The 18090-nt window shown below is 37.4% G+C and overlaps 1 protein-coding gene and 1 pseudogene across 1 annotated transcript in view; both read left to right on the forward strand.

The window, feature by feature from the left end:
- The window catches only part of ATG10 (autophagy related 10), a 450669-nt gene that overhangs the window by 337332 nt on the left and 95247 nt on the right, over positions 1 to 18090 (forward strand). The gene's annotated exons all lie outside the window — the stretch shown is intronic.
- LOC130542790 (rRNA-processing protein FCF1 homolog) lies at positions 954 to 16914 on the forward strand (annotated as a pseudogene).

Raw genomic sequence — 18090 nt, forward strand, 5'->3', positions numbered from 1 at the left:
TTTATCAAGAGAGACAAACTTTTCTTGTGTTAAATTTTAGGAAGATAATTTTGCAAATATGAAAGGCTGATCTCCTTTATAGATACCACTTAAACCAACATCAGGAGGTGGGGAGAGAGTGATGTCCAATTGTTGCTGTGTGAGAATTACAGTAATATATTGTGTGTTTAGGTTTATACAGCAAAGGCCCTTATTAGCAGCTTCCTGTTCAGAGTCAGCCTGCATGTTGAGTGCTTTGAAATTTTTTTGAATTTGAATGCCTTTGAACTGGATGTGTGCTCTGTAGTTAATCATAGTCACTTACCTTCTTTATTGCCTCAGACCTTGTCTACACTTATTTACTTTGCCTCCCTGTCTTAAGGCATTTGTGTTTGCCCGTTCCTGTATTAATACAAGATACAAAGAAAGAGTTTAGAAATTCTGTATGATTCTGGATTTGTGAATCTTGTGTTTTGGACTGTCCTCAGATAAAAGTGCTGTCATCTGGGCTTGCATTTTTAATAATTGCGCTTTTTTTCTGATTAATCAAAGTAATACATACTGTTAATTTTTAGCAAAATACAGAGTAGCAAGAAGAAAATAAAAATTACTCATAATCTCAAACATTCAATGGTACCATTGTTAACCTTTCAGTGCATAGCTTACTAAAAAATATATATATTTATATAACTATATATACATATGTAATACATATATTCACATATATGTATATACTATATATAAATATACACAAATACAAATGAAATTATACTATGCACCTGGTTTTTGAAATTTACATCACAGACATCTTTTCATGTCAATATTTAAATACATCTAAATTTTCCTTTTAATAACTGCATAGAATTCCATTCCAAGGCCATGCCATAATTGTTTTAACCAATTTTATACTTGGAACATTGAGTTCTTTTCTAATTGTTTGTATTATAAACAATTCCTAAGTGAACATCCTTGTATGTATAATTTGTGTAGTTGTCAGATTATTTCTTTGGAATAAATTCTTTGAAGTGAAATTGGTGAGTCAATAAGTATTGACTTTTAAAGATTTTGTTAAATATCTCCATGTCAATATGAGAAAAGGTGTGCTAATTCTTACTACCAGTAGGATGTTAGAGAACCCATTTCCCTAAGTGTTCGCTGACACTGGTCATAATTGTTCTTCTTAATGTGCTACAGTCTGATGTCAACCAGGCTTCTGACTGGAGCCAGGTAGTTGAGCAATGAAGTTACTGATGAATAGCTGAAATGTAGCTTTTTCTTGCAGTTCGCTGTCACATACGTTTTAGATACTAAGGAAGTTGACATATGGTCGTAATTAAAGGATCTGATTTCCATTCTTGCCAACACTGAGCATTGTTTCTGTTGTCCAGAGGTGGCTCACAGGAGCACCTGCCAGCAGGGCTGAGACTTCTTTTTTCTTTGTAAGCCTTATTAGATTTGCACAAATGATTGCGCAGAATCTGTGTAAGCCTGTAAGTCCTGCTCCTTTAAGTACAGAAGATAGGATATTAGATAGCAAGATTTTTGCCAGCAAGAATTATCAGTCATCCACCTTGCCCAGATAATAAGACTTGTATGGAATATTTGACTGAGTAAAATTGTATCTGAAGGGGCCTGCCAGATGATGTAACTATTAATACACTCCCCTGCAAATAATTAAGAGTTACCATTTTGAATACTTTCAAAGTATTATCCATGTGGGTCCCAAAGAACATCTTCCCAAACTGGCAAATTTGGTTTTGGCACAGGCTTAAACTGTTCCTCCTGGCAGCAATTAGCTGCTAGATTAATGTATTCTTTAAATAGAATGAGGTTATCGCTACAGAAAGGGGTGCTTGTCTTTCTGTTTACTGCCACAGGACATCAAGTACTCACTTCTTCTATAAGCATATGAAAGTGGAAATAAATTTATGTATGGGGCATGAATGCAAGTCTTTTGAGATTAGAATTTATCTTGTCCAAGGATTATTCTGGTAACAATAGCTGACATTTAGGGGACATTTCTCAAGTGTCAGGCATTCTTCTGAATACACATATTATTTCACTTAATCTTCTGAACACTCCTGTTAGGTTGAATCTGTTCTCCAGATTTTAGAGAAGGAAAAACTGAGGCACGAAGGCATCAGACAACCTGCCAAAGGTGACACATCTACTAAATGGTAGAACCAGAATTTGAACTTAGTGAGCCTGAGAGCTTCTGTCTTAATCACTATCTTAGTCCCTTCCACAGTGCTAATCTTGTTCTCAAGATGTTGTCATATTAATAAAGACATATTAAAGTAGATCTGACCCCTTTCTGGGTCATGGACCTCTGAGAATTTGATGAAAACTCTGGAAACTTTTCCTAGGCATACAGTATTTTGCAACCCTAATCAGGAGAACCCTCAACAGGACATCCAGATCCTTGGAACTTGTAGTGGCTATTGTGGATTAGAACTCAACATCCATCCTACCCTCCCTCTCTTGTGCTTTTCCTGTATTGCAGACACTGGAAAGCTAAAACATAATTCCCCATCTCCCTCTTAGAGAGGGGTCTGAATTTGCTTTAGGTTCATCACATCGGATGCATGTGTGCAGGATTTTGAAGGCCGAAGTGTTGGAGGCTGTGCTTTGTTGGAAGCACTGCAGGGTTAATGAGGTTCTCTGTATGGCTCCAGTGTTCAGTCACCAGCTTTGGGTGTGTCAGAAGGCAGAGGATGGGACAATTGTTTTGCTGGTGTGAATTGCAGCAGGTGTGGTATGGCCCTGGTGATGGCCACAGTAGAGACAGGTTTCTGATCATGGAAGTGGGGGTATGATTCTAGAATGGCAGATTCTTGATCTGAAAAGAAGCAGTAGGGCCCATGTTGTCCAGTTTTCCAGTAAGAGCTTAGAAGTTGTTCTTGGAAAGTCATTTGGAATTTGTTTATTCAGCCCTCCCAATGAGGCTTCAACTAGTCAGAGTAGATTCTGTTTTTTGGTGACTGAACCTTGACGGCTACAGGAATAAATAGCTGGGCCCGAGGATAGATTTTTCAACAGGTTGGGAGTTTGGCTCTGCAGTCAGAAGCGCTTGGGTTCTTATTCAAGTTCTACTTATTAACATTGTGACCAAGGACAAATTACTTGACTTTTCCTCATTCTCAAAATGGAAAATTCTTCTATGTGGGAATTATTATAAGGACTACCTCATTGGGTTGTTGTGAGAATTATGTAAGCTAATGCATGTGATTCCTAGCACTGATGCTAGGAACGAGAGTAATTATTATCATTAATCCATCAATACTGTGAAAAGGAAAAGCAGTGGACATAATTTCTGTTTCATATAAAATATAGCACTGCAGTGGTCAGTAGAATAATTGATGAGCCTCAAGTTTCCTACAGCAGTGTATTCACAGACACAAACTGATAGTTCATTGAGGAAGGAGCTGGTCTAGGGTACTTAGGGGTTGTATTTACTTAGTCAACTAAATAAAGAGTTTTGTAGTTCTCATTCAAAATAGCATTCCAAGGGTTCTGGTAGTGAATCTCCCTTCTCAGGAGAGACCTTCAGCTATTTCAATGTGCTGTATTTTATGTGATGGGATTGGCAGATCATGGCAGCAATGTCCCAAGGCTGCAAGAACAGAAGTAGCCCATCTGGGCCTGTGAGAATCCATCTCCATAGTGCTTCTCCCTGAGCCATGCCATGGGCAGTTTTGTTCTACAATCCATAGTTGTTACTGGGCCTGTGGCTAAACCTACAACATCCTATTGAGACAGGCATATCTTAGCATACCCTATAATACATCTAGAATAGAATTCTACAGATACTGTAGTCAATTTTTTAAACCACTTGCTGGTAAAAGGAGTTAAGTTGAATTGAATACATGTCTAAGTAGCTTCCTCTAATCAATATGACCCTTTCTGGCAGGCTCTCTCCCTACCCACACCCTCACCCCCAGCCGTATTCAAATAGTTGTTTATAACCAACAATGCAAGGGCCTGTACTCAAACCCTCACAAGGCAGCAAGGCAGGTTTTTCAAACTTAGATTTGTTAATATGCAACCAGTGGGGAGCTCCATGAAAGAGCAGTCAGAACAGTAAACAGCTTAGATCACAGAAGATTGCTTATATAAGCCATTCAAGAGTTCCTAAAGCCTTCTTCCCCCCCCACCTTGATTTGCAGGTTGTCACACATTCAATTTAATTGCAAACAGCTGATAAAGGAGAAAATACCTTTAAAAGTCCTGTAAAATGGTCGCTTATTTTCCACATTTAATTTAATTTTTTCACAAGCATGTTTGACATCAGTGTCATCACCAGGAAAAGCTAAATGACCATTACTGCTGGTCTCTTCGATACGTTAAGCTAGGCAACTAACCTTGCTTTGTTTCTTGACAAGGGAAATTTTAGTATTGAGACGTGTCAGGTCTATCATTTGAGAGAGTTGAGTCAGGAATATATGTCCGTATTGTTTCTAGCAGGTTGCCCAGAGAAAAAAACCTTTTGATTTTAGCTGAGATCAGTGTGGCCAGGCCCACCTTTGCATCTGCTAAAGTTATTTTGTGGAGTGATTGAATGAAAAGTGTTCTTAGATTCCGTAGCCTTCGATGTTACGGAGTTCATTCTGTCAAACAAGTCAGTTTTAACAACTACTGGTATGGCTCAGAAGGAAGACGATCAGGACGTTTGAATTTACCTGTCCATCCGGGCACTTCACAAGGCACAGACTCTTGGCCCTCTGGGTATGTTTCCGAGCTCCCTTGGAATAATAATAGTAAAAAAAAAAAAATGTAGCCAGTTAAGGAAACGAAGGATCTTAAGTTTCCATAGCTGCCAGTAGTGTCTCCTTTTTTCTTTGAGCTCACTCAGCTCATTCATACTTTAGATACGAAGGTCAATCTGCAGACATGCCAAGTTAGCTCAGGGAAATCACCCAGGACGCCCTTTCTTCCTTGCTTGTGCAAAGTGTGCTTTTACTCTTGTCTCATTCCTGCCTGGTTTCAAGTACTTTATTGTGTAGTGTTGACACTCTCTGGTCCCATGACCTTGGTATTTGAGAGTGATCTTTCTGATGCACAAACCTCAGCTCTCTCTTGCCAACACTGGCTTGGGTCTTGGTTCCCTATGTTACTTGAAGAAAATTTCTCCTGTCTTCTTCTGGCCCACAAAAAACAAATGGGGCAGGATCCTCCTAACCATCCCAACTCTTTTCCTCCAGGATTGGGTGGAGACTAAAGCAATCTGAAGTACAGCATAACCAACCAGTCTTTCTGAGATAGGAGGTTTTCCAAATCAGTCTGTTTAAAGACAGTGGTGACTTTCCGGGTGATGGTTTGGAAATTTTAAGGGCCCCTGATTTTATGTCTGTCTGTCTGTCCCTATAGATAAAATGATTTTTGCATCCATACCAAGTTCACGTTCAGGGGCTCAGGTGACTGACCTCAGCTGAGTCCAAATGCCCTGAGTACTCTTGCCAAGGGCTGGTGTTTAGCAGGCAGCGAAGTCTGTTTCCTGATCTATGAGTGTTGTGTCCAAGTCCTGATTACTGTGTGATGTTATGTGCCCTGTCCATGGAGAAGAGAAGTCCTCATTTTTTAGAGTGAAAATATGAGTGAAAAATGAGGAAGGGACTGGGCCTAGGGAAGGTTGATTAAGGGGATTCAGCTAGTAATGCAGTGTATTTCCCTTGAGGTTTTCATTTAATTCACCTGCCAATTCTAAATTTTATTCATAGAGATTCTAAGTAATATTAGGCCACATATAGGTGAGCAAAATAAACCAGATTTGCATTTAATAACCAAAATAGAAGACTAGGATAAAGGATGCACATTTTCTACATGTTTTCTGTAGTTTGACCTCAACGTTAAACTCACTTTCAAAAGCCAGAGATTCCACAACCTGAATCCATGGTCTGAGAGGTTATTGCTCCCATTTTGCAATATTCTAAGGACAGGCAGCTATTGTATTTTAATTGAAAAAAAAAAAAAAATCCCAGAAGGGAACAGTGCTAGAATAGGTTCTTGGGATTTGGGGACTTGCTTGAAACTTTAATTGCTGTTTTGCATGACCTTTCACACTGACTGTTCTGAAGACTGAAAATCCTAATTTTGTTAGTGCAAATGTTACTTGATATGATGATTTACTGTTAAGTTCTGGTAAGGAGTGTGATGTGCCCTAAACATTTTCAGGTACATATGCACATTCAGCTCTCACATGGATACATTACATAGCTCATTTCCCGTAGTTTTTTCTGCAGATGTTTCAGTGAAACCAGACAGGTTCCTTTGATCATTTATCTCAGCTGTGGGGGTTTTTCAATTCTAAATGCTAATACTGATTTTTTTGTTAATTTAAAACAATTTTTTCACCATTTTTAAAATTTAAGTTCAATTAATTAACATATAATGTATTCTTAGTTTCAGAGGTAGAGACCTTATATAATTTGATTTATTTTTTAGAAGTCAATTTCAGAAAAAAATTTGATTTTTTAAAGAAAGAATTTAGTAAAAATTTTGAAATTTTGGGTGGGAGTGGTGGATTGTTTCTATTATCATGAAAAGAAAACAAGGTAAAAAAATCTCCAAGTCAAACAAAAACAGTCTCACCAATATTAGTTAAGTAAACACTTTTCCGGAAGAATATTTACTGATTTTTCTCAAAATATGAAAACTGCATTTATTTCATGGTGAAATTTTTGTGCTTGTGAGGGATTTTCTCCAACTTTTCTTTTTAATTAGTAAATTTCCTAAGTCTTAATAACTAGAATCTGAGTCATTTAGATATAATAAAAAGAGCATAGACTTTATAGCAAGAAAAGAGTTGGGCTAAAAGCTGGATCTGCTCCTTATAAGCTATACGTCTTTGGGAAAGTTGCCCAAAGATTATTTTGCCTGACATTAATATAGCTACACCAACTTTCTTTTGGGTAGTATTTGTTTGATAGATCTTTTTCTACTTTTAATTATTCATCTTTCTCTGGTTTATTTTTTTCCTGTTAAGTAGAACATTACTTTAAAATTTTCATATAGTAAAATTGACCTTTTTTGGTGTACAGTTTGGTGAGTATTGGCAAGTGCATAGAGTTGTGTAACTCTTGCCACAATCAGGATACTGAACAGTTCCTTCACCTGCCCCAGACTCCCAGGTACCTCTCCGGGCAGTCAACACTTTCTCCCATCCCAACTGTTGTTCTCAGTGCCTATATTTTGCCTTTCCCAAAATGTCATATATAGATTTATACAATATACAGTAGTCCCCTTTATCCACAGTTTTCCTTTCTGAGGTTTCAGCTATCAGTGGTCAACCATGATCTGGAAGCAAATGATCTTCTTTCTGACAGAACCTCAGAAAGTCAGTAGTGGGGCGCCTGGGTAGCTCAGCCATTAAGCATCTGCCTTCGGCTCAGGTCACGATCCCGGGTGGGATCAAGCCCCGCATCCGGCTCCCTGCTCGGCGGGAAGCCTGCTTCTCCCTCTCACACTCCCCTTGCTTGTGTTCCCTCTCTTGCTGTCTCTCTCTGTCAAATAAATAAATAAAATCTTTAAAAAAAAGAAAAAGTCAGTAGTAACCTGACACTACATCACAATGCCTATGTCATTCACCTCAGTTCATCTTATCACATATCACATTTTATCATCTTACATCATCATCAGAAGGGTGATGTTTCTATTGTTAATTTTCTGAAGAACCTCCCTAATGTTTTCCAGAGTGGCTGCACAAATTTACATTCCCACCAACAGTGCAGGAGGGTTTCCTTTTCTCCACATCCTTACCAACACTGTTGTTTCTTGTCTTTTTGATTTTAGCCATCCTGACAGGTGTGAAGTGGTATCTCATTGTAGTTTTGATTTGTATTTCCCTGACGATTAGTGTGTTGAGCATCTTTTCACATGTCTGTTGACCTTTATTTAAGATTTTGTTTGTTTGTTTATTTATTTATTTAGTGTGAGTGGGGGGAGGGGCGGGAGAGAGAGGGAGAGAGAACCTCAGGCAGACTCCATGCCCAGTGTGGAGCCCGACACAGGGCTTGATCTCATGACCCTGGGATCATGACCTAAGCCAAAATCAAGAGTTGGATGCTTAACTGATTGAGCCACCCAGGTGCCCCAATTCATTGTATATTTTAGATATTAACCCCTTATAGGATATATCATCTGCAAATATCTTCCCTTCGGTAGGTTGCTTTTTTGTTTTATTCATAGTTTCTTTGCTGTGCAAAACCTTTTTATTTTGATATAGTCCCAATGGTTTATTTTTGCTTTTGTTTCTGTTGCCTGAGGAGACATATCTAGAAAGAAGTCGCTACTGCTGATGTCAGAGAAATTACTTCCTGTGCTCTCTTCTAGGATTTTTAATTTCAGGTCTCACATTTAGGTCTTTAATCCATTTTGAATTTGTTTTTGTGTATGGTCTTAGAAAATGGTCCACTTTCCTTCTTTTACATGTAGCTGTCCAGTTTTTCCCAGCACCATATGATATCACTCATATGTGTAATCTAAAAAATAAAAAATGAAGAAACAAACAAAAAGCGGAATCAGACTTGTAAATACAAAGAACAAATTGGTGGTTGCTGGAGCGGAAGGTGGGGAGAGGTGACAGGCAAAATAGGTGAAGGGGAGAGGGAGATACAAGCTTCCACTTAAAGAATGAATAAGTCATGGGAATAGAAGGCACAGCGTAGGGTATACAGTCACTGACACTGTAATACGCTTATATGGTAACAGATGGCAGCTACACTTGTGGTGAGCATAGCATCATGTATACACTTGTCAAATCACTATATTGTACACCTGAAACTAACATTGTGTGTCAGCTATACTAAAAAAAATAAAAATAAAAAGAGTAAGTGCAGTACAAAAATATACTTTGAGATCACATTCACACTTTTTTGCAGTATATTGTTATAATTGTTTTCATTATTAATTATTGTTATTAATCTCTTACTCTGCCTAATTTATAAATTAAACTTTATAATTGGTCTGTATGTACAGGAAAAACATAACATATATAGAGTTTGATACTGTCTTTGGTTTCAGGCATCTCCGGGTATTGGAATATATCCCCCACAGATAAGGGGAAGGGACTACTCTATAGGGTTTTGAGCCTGGTTTCTTTCACTTAGCACAACTTTGAAGTTCATTCATGTTGAGATGTATATTGCTAGTTTTAACTTTGTATTGTTGAATAGTATTTCATTGTATGAAAGTACAACATTTTGTTTACCCATTTACCAGCTGAAGGACCTTGGGTTGTTTTCACTTTTTTGTCGATTAAGAGTAACACCACTGGGGCGCCTGGGTTGGCTCAGTTGGTTAAGCGTCTGCCTTCGGCTTGGGTCATGATCCCAGAGTCCCGGGATTGAGCCCCACATTGGGCTCCCTGCTTAGTGGGGTGTCTGCTTCTCCCTCTGCCCTTCACCCTGCTTGTGCTCTGTCTTGCAGTCTCTCTCAAATAAATAAATAAAATCTTAAAAAAAAAAAAAGAATAACACTACTGTATGTCAACTATACTTCAATAATACATATATTTTTTACAAAGAATAACACTGCTATAAACATTCATTAACATGGTTTGCTGATGTAAGTTTTCATTTCTCTTGGATACTTAGGAGTAAGATTATTAGTCTATACAGTAAGTATTTATAAAAAAAAAAAACCCAAAACAAAACACTAGACTGTTTTCTGCAGTATCTGAAACATTTTGCATTTCACCAGCAGTTTCTGAGCTTTCCATTTGTTCCACATCCTCACCAGCACTTGGTATTGTCAGTTTTAAAATGTATTTTAACCATATCAGTTAGTGTAGAATAATATCACAATGTGGTTTTATTTTGCATTTACTTAATGATTAATGGTGTTGAGTATCTTTTTGATGTGCTTGTTTCATATTCCTGTATTTTCTTTGGTGAAATATCTTTTCAAATCTTTTGCCCATTTTTTAATTGGATGCTTTGTATTCTCATTATTGGATTTTGAGAGTTCTTTACAAATTCTAGATACAAGTCCTTTACAGATATGTGATGTACAAACACTTTCTCCCAGTGTGTGAATTCTTTGATTCTTTTAGTAGTGTTGCTCAAAGAGCAAAAGTTTTTAAATAATAGGAAGTCCAGTTAATCAAAAAATATTTTCGTACTGTACTTTTAGTATTCTATCAGATAACTCTTCGCCGAGCCCAAGATCACAAAGACTTTTTCCGAGCTATTTTAAATCTTTAATTTTTACACATATCTGTGATCCATTTTGAGTTAATTTTTGTGTAAGGTATGAGTATGGGTTCAGGTTTATTTTCTTTTTTTGCGCGTGGATGTCCACTTGGTCTGCTACAATTTGTTGAGAGATTATTCTTTTTTGATGGAGTTACCTTGTACCTTTGTCAAAAATCAATTGGCCATATATGAGTGGATCTATTTTTAGACTTTCTTTTCTTTTCCATTGATCTATTTTTCTGTCCTTTCACCAATACCACACTGCTGTGCTTATTGTAGCTTTATATTAAGTCTTGAATTCAGAGTGTAAGTCTCAGCATTGTTCTTTTTCGAAATTGTGTCAGCTATTCCTTTGCCTTTCCATATAAATTTTAGAACCAGCTGTCAATATCCCAAAATTTGGAATTTTAATTGGAATTCTGTCTGATCTCTGTAGATCAATTTGGGGAGAAATGACATCTTAATAATAATGAGTCTTCCAATGTGTGAAAAAGTGTAACTCTATTTTTGTATGTCTTTTTTGCTTTCTTTCATCAGTGTTTTTTATAGTTTTAAGCATATAGATCCTATATGTATTTCTTAAATTTTTACCTAAATATTTCAGGGCTTAATGCTATTATAGTTGGTATTCTTTTTTAATTTCAAATTCCACTGTTCATTGTTATTATATAGAAATAGAAATACAATTAATTTTTATATATTGGCCATATATCCTGAGACCTTGCTAAATTCACTTATTAGTTCTAGGAGCTTTGTTATAGTTTGGGGGCTTTTCTATGTTGATAATTGTGTCATCTGTGAAAAAAGACAGTTTTATTTTTTTCCTTTTTAACCTGTATGCCTTTTTGTCCTTTCTCTTGCCATGTTACACTGGCTAAGACTTCCAGAATAATGTTGAATAGGCGTGATGAGAGCTGTGATGGTTAATTTTATATGTCAAGTTGACTAGGCCGTGGTGCCCAGGTATTTGTCAAACATTATTCTAGATATTTCTGTGAAGGTATTTTTTAGATGAAGTTCACATACAAATCAGTAGACTTTGAGTAAAGCAGGTTACCCTCCATAATGTGCATGTGCCACATTCAATCAGTTGAAGGCCTTAATAGAAAAGGACTGGCTTCCCCAAGCAAGAAGAAACTCTGCCAGCAAACTGCTTTTGAATTCTAAATACTCTGCCGTGGGTCTCCAGGCTGATAGCCTACCCTGCATATTTTGGACTTGGCAAAGCTGCCACAATCATGTGAGCCAATTCCTTAAAATAAATTTTTATCTATCTGTCTATCTGTCTATCTATTAAACACACCCGTGCATGCACACACACACACACACACATACACACACACACACACACACACACACACACCCTGTTGGTTCTCTTTCTCTGGAGAATCTTGATTAATACAAGAGACAACACCTTTGCTTTTTCCCTGATCTTAGAAGAAAAGCACTCAATATTTCTCTGTTAGATGTAATTAATTCTATTTTCTATTCAATAAAATGTTAGCTGTAGATGCCCTTTACTAGATCCTCCTTAAGGAAATTCCCTCCTTTGTTAGCTTGATGAGAAATTTTTAAACATCATGAATAGATGTTCAATTTTGTCAAGGGCTTTTTATGCATCTATTGAAATGGTCATCGGATTGTTTTCTTTAGTCCATTAATATGGTGAGTTACACTGATTAATTTTCAAATATTGGACCAGGCCTGCAATCCAGGGATAAATTCCACTTGGTCATGATATATTACTCTCTCTCTCTCTCTCTCTCTCTCTATATATATATATATATATATGTGCTTCAATTTACTAATGCTTTGTTGAGGATTTTTGTATTTATTTTCGTGAGAGATATTAATCTACAGATTGTTTTCTTGATGTTTTTCTGGGGACATGAATGGTCTTGGACCCTTTTATAGAGTCCCACAATTTTTGAAATCTTTTTTTCCTCCCTTCTTCAGATTGGGTGGTTTGTACTGATCTATATTCATATTTTCTAATTTGTTCCTTTGTCATTGTCATTCTGCCAGAGAGCCCATCCAATGAATTTCTCATTTCAGATACTGTATTTTTCTGAGTTTCCACTTGGTTCTTTTTTTTATTTATATCTGTGGAGAACTTCTATTTTTTCATTCATTTCAAGAGTGCTTACCTTTACCTCCTACGGCATGTTTACAATAGCTGCTTTAATGTCTTCGTGTAATAATCCAATATTTAGGACATCCTGAGATTGGCATCTGTCTTTTCCCTTGAGAATTGGTCAAATTTTCCTGGTTCATGGTTCGTCAAGTAATTTTAAATTATATCCCGGTCATTTGACTGTTAGATCATGAAAGAAGAGAATGTTGATTTCACTTGTTTGTTTATCTTAGCGGGCTATCATCCCACTGAGGTGCAGCCTGCAAGTTCTGTCTCATCTTCTCTGAGTGGCGTTTCCAGTGTCACTTTAATTTTCTAAGCATTTGCTGTGCTGCTTTACATCTCTCCTTTGCACGCACTTCTCAGGCATTACTCTGAGACTTGAGTAATATTTTAAATTGCAGTTCAGTTCTCACAGTTTTTGCTAGGCTGGTTTGGATCTGTCCTGGACATACACAGCTTAGGCGTGAGCCTGGGACGTGTATCTGTTTGGATACGGATTTAGGGGATCCATTTCTCCAGCTGTCTATGCCCCAGCACTTCTCCCGTGCTTTCTGGGTCTTAGAGGCTCTTTTTCCTGGTCTTCTGCCTGGAAAGACAGAGCTTCTCTTGGAGTTCTAGCCTGTTGCTGTGAGTATAGTTCCGTGTGACTGGGACTACCCTGGAGACAAAGCAGCAGGAGAAAAGAGAGAAGGAGAAAAACCAACATGTGTTCCTCCACAGTCTTCATATCACAACATCTCCTTTTCTCAGTTGCCCTGACCAGAAACAGATTTTTTCTTTTGTTTTGTTTATTTTTCTCAAAGTTTTAGGCTGCCACGGCAGTTGCAGGTCCATGACTGGGACCACCTTTGGGGCAGGACTGTGAGAGAGAAAAAGAGGGAAAGAAAACATCAGAAGTTCTTCCTCCCATCTTCTTCAACTCACAGAGACCCCTTTTCCTGGTTGTCTGACCAGAGAGGGGTTTATCCCAGTGTTTCTGTTGTCCATGCTTCTTACACAATTCCACAGTGGGACAACCCTTGGGTCAAAGCTAGAAGAGAGAAGAAGAAAAATCAGGGAATTTACTCCCATGAAAGTTTTTCTTCAAGTTCGCTACTCTTTCCAATCTGCTACTATTGCTAAGTTTTCAGAGTCCTAGGATACCTGCTCTTTAAGTTTTGGTTTTTTAGTTTTACTCCATCTTGGCTGGCACCGGAACTATAGTGTTCTTACGTTTAAGTACTATACATATTTTTTCCTACATTGCTGTACTTTAGAAAGTCATAAATTTTTGTCTTTAAACCAACGAGTTTAATCTGTTAACTTTTATTGTAATGACTGATATATACCAAATTTTTTCTACATCTTATTTGTACTTCTGGTTTGTCTTACCTTTTGGTTTCTTCCTGCAATATTGTTGTATATCCTAAGGAATGATGTAACTTCTATGAGACTTTTTAAAAATCACTAAAATAGAGATAAAGGGATCTAGCTAGAGTGTTATTTTTAAGATTAATAAGATAGGTGATTCCGGAAGAAACAGGAGTACGGCATGAACATGGGGAAGCAAAAGAAAGCAAGAAAATATGTGACCATGAAGCGAATGCTTAGTCTCCGAGATCAGAGGCTTAAAGAAAAGGATAGATTAAATCCTAAAAAGAAAGAAAAGAAAGATCCCATTGCACTCAAGGAAAGAGAAGTCCCCCAACATCCTTCCTGCTTGTTCTTCCAATATAACATACAGCTAGGCCCACCTTACCACATCCTGGTTGATACCAACTTTATCAACTTTTCCATTAAAGCCAAACTTGACTTAGTACAGTCAATGATGGACTGTATATGCCAAATGTATCCCTTGTATAACTGACTGTGTAATGGCTGAAATTGAGAAACTGGGGCAGAAGTATCGAGTGGCTCTAAGGATTGCCAAGGATCCAAGATTTGAATGATTACCGTGCACACACAAAGGAACCTATGCAGATGGCTGCTTAGTACAGAGAGTAACTCAGCATAAGTGTTAACATTATGGCCACAGTTGAGCGGGACCTTAAACAAAGGATCCGGAAGATCCCTGGAGTTCCCATCAGGTACATTTCTAACCACAGGTACAACATTGAGTGGATGCCAGATGATTATGGAGCCCCTTGGTTCTAATTCTTAAAAGAGTTCCTCTGCCTTCCTTTACCAACTTTTTCTGTTGCCAGTTCATATTAGCAATACGCTATAGCATGAATTATTCTTCTTACCCATTTGCTCTGTTATGAGCTGAGTATGTTAAATACAGTCATTTTTTGATGTTTTGAAATTGATATTTTGTATCATTTTAAATATTGTTGCATCTTTTTATAAATCAGGTGATTGCTCATATAAAAAAATAAGATTAATAGGATAAAATATTTAACATATCTAGTACAGTCCCAGATATAGTTAATTTCATAATATTCATCGAGCACCTAGTATGTGTTCCATAACAGAAGATATAAATTACTGCTCTAGTGGAACTTACATTCTAGTGGGGGAAGATATCAATAAACAGAAAAAATAAGTAAATTACGTAGTCTGCTATGGGAAAAAATAAAGTGGGGAACGGAATAGGGAGAACAGTGGTAGGGTCGAGGTGGCAGTCGTAAACTGGCAAGTTCTTTTCTGTATGAGAAATAGTACTGCTTTATTCTTTGCATGTTAACACTTTATAGCACTTTATATTTATTTGTATAGCACTATTTATTTATTTATTTATTTATTTATTTATTTATTTATTGGAGAGAGGGCAAGGGGAAGAGGGAGAGGGAGAATCTTAAGCAGGCTACACACACAGCATGGAGCCTGAGGTGGGGCTTGATCTCACAACCCTGAGATCATGACCTGAGCTGAAATCAAGAGTTGGATGCTTAACCAACTGAGACATCTAAGCACCCTGTATAACACTTTATATGTCATTTTGCAAAGCACATTAATATCTCATATTTTATTTTTATTCTCATTCATTAATTCAACAAATGTGGACCAGACTTGTGCTAGACTCTGGGGTATAGTGGAGAATAAAAGCAGATATGGCATCTGTATGAAGTCTTTAGGGCTATTTCTACAGTATTTCCATATTAGATGAAATCACTGATACCAATTTACTTATCTCTTACATAAATATTCTTGAATCTTACTCTGTACCAGATACTATAGTAATTGATAAGTTAGCAAGATTGACATGGTCTCTATTCTTATGAGTCTTATAATTTAGTGATAAGACAAATGTTTAAACAAGCAGTTGCCTTCTCTGGCTCTAGTAGGGAGATGATTGGAAGGAAACAAGACTGGAAGAAGGAGGGCAGTTAGGAGCAAGAAGAGGTCACCCAAGAAAAATATGATGATGGCCTAAATTGGGGTGGAGGCATGTAGAAATAAAGGATGATACTAGAGATAAAGAGAAACTCTGTTTAGGAGGTGAAATTACAGTGCTGGGGAATGTGGGTGGTGGATGATACCACTCACAAAGGAGGAATGGGATGAGTTCAGTTTTCAAGATCCTAAGTTTAGAGAACAGAGCATGCAAGACATCCAGGTGTCATGTCTCTGAACCTCATGAGACATGCCAGAAATAGAAATGTGAATTTGGACATTATCAGCAATAAATAGTAACTGAAGCCATGGGAGTCAATGAGGTCATCCAAGCATATATAAAATGAAAAGAGAAAATGGCCTAAAAGAGAATTCTGAAGCATTCTATCACTTAAGAGGTGAGCAGAAGACTGTCTACGAAAGGCCCTAAGAAAGGGTGGGCAGAAGTATAGGAGGAAACGCGGGAGGTGTTGAGGCCCTGGAACCTAGGGAGGGGTGGGTTTCAGCACTGTGGACATACTGAGTGTGCAGAAAAGCCAGGTAAGAAAAACTGAAGTGTGCTCCACCACAACCAGGTCGTTTGTGTAGCTATGGTGAGTAAACAGACTGTTGTGGTGTGATTCCTGAAAGGGGGATGAGGAAGGAGACACAAAATTAATATTCTTGTCATTAACTGGGGAGGAAGCTCGGATGATTCTTGGAGAGAAAAATGGAGGGGAAGGAGGATTTTATTTTTCACTGTAGTTGATTTTTTTTTTTAAGCTGGAAAGGACTTGGGTATTTTAAAAACCAATAGGAAAGAGCCAACAGAGAAGGAAGATATAGGAAAAAGAGAATTGAAGGAACAAAGTCCCAGAAAAGCTGGGGGTGATGGAGGGACAAGAGACGACTCTTCCTTTTTAACAGAAGTTATAAAGAACAAGATATGGTTATGGATTCAGATATATTTTTAGTTTGGCAAGAAAAGGATATTTTATGGTTTCTATATTTTCTGTGAAGTTGGAAGCAAACTCATCTGCTGACAGAGAGGGAGTTCATAGCTTTAGAAAGAATGGAGAAGATTTGACTTCCTTCCATGGGGGATGGAAGAGTAGACTAGAGAAATATGTCAGGACAGGAAGAGACATGGAGGGTCCACTTGAGGCAAGCCAAGTTATGTGATCTTCTCCAGCAGTGCTCAGCAACCTGGGTGCAAGAGCAAAAAAAATCAGCCAAAATCGGGATTTTGCAAAATGGAAAGACAGTAGGTAAGGAAATTGACAGTATTGGTAAGAAAGTGATTGAAATGACTAAGAATAGAATCTAAGCTTAAATAGGAAGAAAGGAGGTGAGCTCATGGAAAATGTGGAGCAGAGGTTCCCATGAGATTAAAGAACTGAAGTCTTGGGAATCTTCTAAGAGATCTGAAAAGATAGAATATTTTGGTCTGACAATGATTTTAGAGGGGGGAGTGACTTTTGATGTTGATAAATTCCTCGGTGAGGCTGTTGGAGTACTTAGCTGAAGTGGAATTCAAGAAAGAGAGACCAGAATGTTGCATGGGTCATCCACATGGATATAGAGTTACCTTAGATGATAGCGGGACTTCAGGTAGAAGGGAAGACTGAATCAAATGCTAAAATTTTAGAGGCTATATCAATAAATAACAGCAATGAGAAGAGGGTGGAAGGTTTTAGAATCTGATGGCATGTACATCAAAGGAGCCGATTTGTTTTTGAACATTCTCTAATGGAAGTACAACCTATATTAACAAAAGCATACCAGTCTGATATATGCAGATATTAATTTTCATGTAGTGATTCTACTTGTGTAGCCACTATTCAGTCAAGAAGTCCATTTCTGAAATCTCAGAAGCCCCCACCTCATGCCTGCTTCCAATCACTTTCTTTCCCTTTTCCATAAATAAAACCATTGTCTGATTTCTAAAACCTTGTTTTAGTTTTGCCTGTTTTTTGAACTTTATATAAATGGAATCATATACCATGTACTGTATTCTTTTAATTCTGGTTACTGAGCACAATATCATGTTCGTGAGATTCATTCATGTTGTTGCATACAGCAGGAGTTTATTGATTTTTATTGCTGTATAGTACACTATTTCATTGTATGACTATACCACAATTTATTCATCTTTCTACTATCAATAGATTTATGACCCTCCCCCCGCCAAGTTTTAGCTACGATCATTCTGTGATTGTGTCTTTTGATGCCTATATGTATGTACTTCTCTTAGGTATATGCCAAGAATAGAATTGCTGGGTCATAGAGTATAAGTATTTTCAACTTTACTAGGTAATACTAGTTTTCCAAATCTATTGTATCAATAAACACTCCTGTCAGCAGCATAGGAATTTCAGTTGCTCTATCTTCTGACCACTGTTTGACATTGTCGTTCTTTTAAAAATTAACCATTTTGGTGAATGTGTTTTAGTATTTCATTGTGGTTTAAATTTGATTTCCCTGATAATT

Source organism: Ursus arctos, unplaced genomic scaffold (assembly GCF_023065955.2).
Source record: "Ursus arctos isolate Adak ecotype North America unplaced genomic scaffold, UrsArc2.0 scaffold_5, whole genome shotgun sequence".
Lineage (NCBI taxonomy): Eukaryota > Metazoa > Chordata > Mammalia > Carnivora > Ursidae > Ursus > Ursus arctos.